This window comes from Pteropus vampyrus, unplaced genomic scaffold (assembly GCF_000151845.1).
Source record: "Pteropus vampyrus isolate Shadow unplaced genomic scaffold, Pvam_2.0 Scaffold68, whole genome shotgun sequence".
Classification (NCBI taxonomy): Eukaryota; Metazoa; Chordata; class Mammalia; order Chiroptera; family Pteropodidae; genus Pteropus; species Pteropus vampyrus.
The window spans coordinates 887,889-890,194 of record NW_011888849.1 but is presented as its reverse complement, the minus strand read 5'-3'; the positions used below and the strand labels follow the sequence as shown (position 1 = coordinate 890,194).

At 42.3% G+C, this 2,306-nt stretch overlaps 1 protein-coding gene and 1 long non-coding RNA gene across 2 annotated transcripts in view; both read right to left on the bottom strand.

Moving 5' to 3' along the window:
- MYOF (myoferlin) overlaps window positions 1–2,306 on the bottom strand; it is a 139,345-nt gene that overhangs the window by 129,214 nt on the left and 7,825 nt on the right. The window lies entirely within an intron of this gene.
- The window catches only part of LOC111740778, a 9,518-nt gene continuing 7,481 nt past the window's right edge, over window positions 270–2,306 (bottom strand). Inside the window, exon 2 of the long non-coding RNA XR_002780741.1 lies at window positions 270–1,449. This is a non-coding gene — a long non-coding RNA (uncharacterized LOC111740778). The remainder of the gene's footprint in view (window positions 1,450–2,306) is intronic.

Here is a 2,306-nt window from a genome sequence, read left to right as displayed (position 1 = left end):
ATGCGAAGCACTTAGAGCAGTATTTAATAGCTAGTGAGCTCTCATCATCAATATAAGAGAGGAGAGAGGCAGGGGCTGCTCAGGTAGTGAATTGTGACAATGAGGAGAGGTAAGCAAAAGGGAAATTTAAAAATTTTTAATAATGAAAGAGATAGAAAGGAAAGGATTTTTTTTCTTTTTTGTATTATATAAGCTATGCTATTGGGATATAAAAGGTAATGAAAGTAATAAAGCAGAGAACTGAGGTGAGGTGGAGACTCACTCTGCTATTCAAATATCAAATTTTTAATACTTTACATATATAGTAATAATTTCGAGTTTTAGTCTCCACTAATAAAACGGCTTCAACTTGGTTATCAGAGGAATTGATTCACTGCTAAGCTATGTCAGCTCTGAGCCTCTGAGTCACAGCATATCATAAAGGCTTTCCTTGCCCTGTGGAAATTCCCCCCAAAGGGCTGGGTTTTCTTTTTTTCTTCTTTTTTTTTTTAGTTCTTTTGTTCTTGGTACACATTATTCCTCTTTCAGCCTGGTTCCAAAGGTCTCCAACACACTGAACAACTCAATTTGCTCAGAATGGGTGGGAGGCATTCATAGTTTAACTCGGCTGTTTTAGGCACAGGTTGTGTGTCTCTTCATCCATGATGAACTCAGGGAATAACAGGGACTGCGGAGTCAGACAGTCCTGAGTTGAGTCCTGACCTGTCTCTACCTCAGTTTCTCTATGGGTAAAACGAAGATGATAATAATGCCTACCTCCTAACAATGACGTGAGGATTAAAGAAGATCATACACACGGGTGTGAGCATAGTGTGACAATTTAACAAACGGTGGTGCTGGCATAGTAAGTGGGTGTCACTCAGGCTATCCACCCACGCCAAAATCTCCAAAAGACCTAAGTTGCTATGAACATTTAAAGCACTTTCTATGTGCTTTCTGTTTACTCATGATTATCTTCGAAACTGTTCTCAGAGGTAGGGACTATTATTCTCTCCACTTTGCAAGTGAGAGTACTGAGGTATAGAAACACTGGGCAACAGTGAGTGAGATGAAGTCCTGGACTCTTAATCACATTGGCTGTTCTCCCACTCTCTGTGTTGTTCAATAAGGTCATCAATAACCACTTGTGGCTATGTGCATTTAAATTAACTAAAATTAAATAATATCAATAATTCAATTTCTTAATTAGAGACACTGATGCGGTAGCTAAAGTAGAGTCAGGACGAAGTCACCTCTGTGGCAACCCAAAGCCCCATGCAAGCTGCCAATTGCAGGGGAGCAGGAGTAAGAGACCCACTAAGTCAGCCAATGTACAGACAGGAAATGGATGCCGCGTGCAAGGAGGAGCAGAGGCATGAGGCCGCACAGTCCCTGGGGGATGCCTCCCTGCTTGACACGATCTGGTTTCTGTGAGGCCCGTGACTTGGATTCTGGGAGATTTCTATTTAGCTTTAAGAGAAAAACAAAACAAAAAAACCCACATTTTATTTGAGCAAACTTGAGTGGATATGTGCTCCTTGCAATCAAACAATTCCTGACCTTGACTCTTTACCCTTCAGGTAGGACAACTGGGTAGGAAGGGAGGGACCTTAAGTAAATGAGACCACAGCCCAGCTTGGTTGAGGAAATGTCCCCCTTTTGACCTTTGAGAAAAGAGCAAATTTGTCTTTCATATCACTTTCTATTTCCATGCCTTTCCTCTATCTCTTAGCAGCCTCTGTCCCTCTAGTGTTAGATAGCCGATGCTCTCTTGCTGGCCTCTTGCAGAGCCACCCCACCCAGCCCTGTACTCCCCTAGCAGGGCGAACATGAAGGATGGCAGTCTGATGTCTCCGTCTCAGAAGAGCGTAAGGAAGGATGGTCTCATTAGCCTGGCCAGTGCAGTTTTCGTATTAATTTAATTTAATCGGGCTTCTTCCTTTGTATATTTGTATTCATATTCCTTCCTTCTTACTCATTCTAGCCCTGGAATAAGCTCCCTCTGCCCTGGAAAGCATTTGCCTCAACCAGTAAACCCTCTATTAGTCCTTTGACTGCTACAGCTGACCCCATGGACAATGTGGGACGTAGGGGCACTGACACCATGTAGTCGAGAATCAGCCTATAAATTTTGATTCCTTCCAAACTTAACTACAGTCAGCCCTTCGCATCTGCAGATTCTACAATATTTTTGATCTGTGGTAGGAAATCTGCAGTTGGGAATGTGAAAATACTGTTTTCATTTCGCAGGTAGTTAAATCCAGGGATGGAAAACAGAGATAGGAAAGGCTGAAGGTATTTACTGGAAAAAATCTGGGTATAAGTGG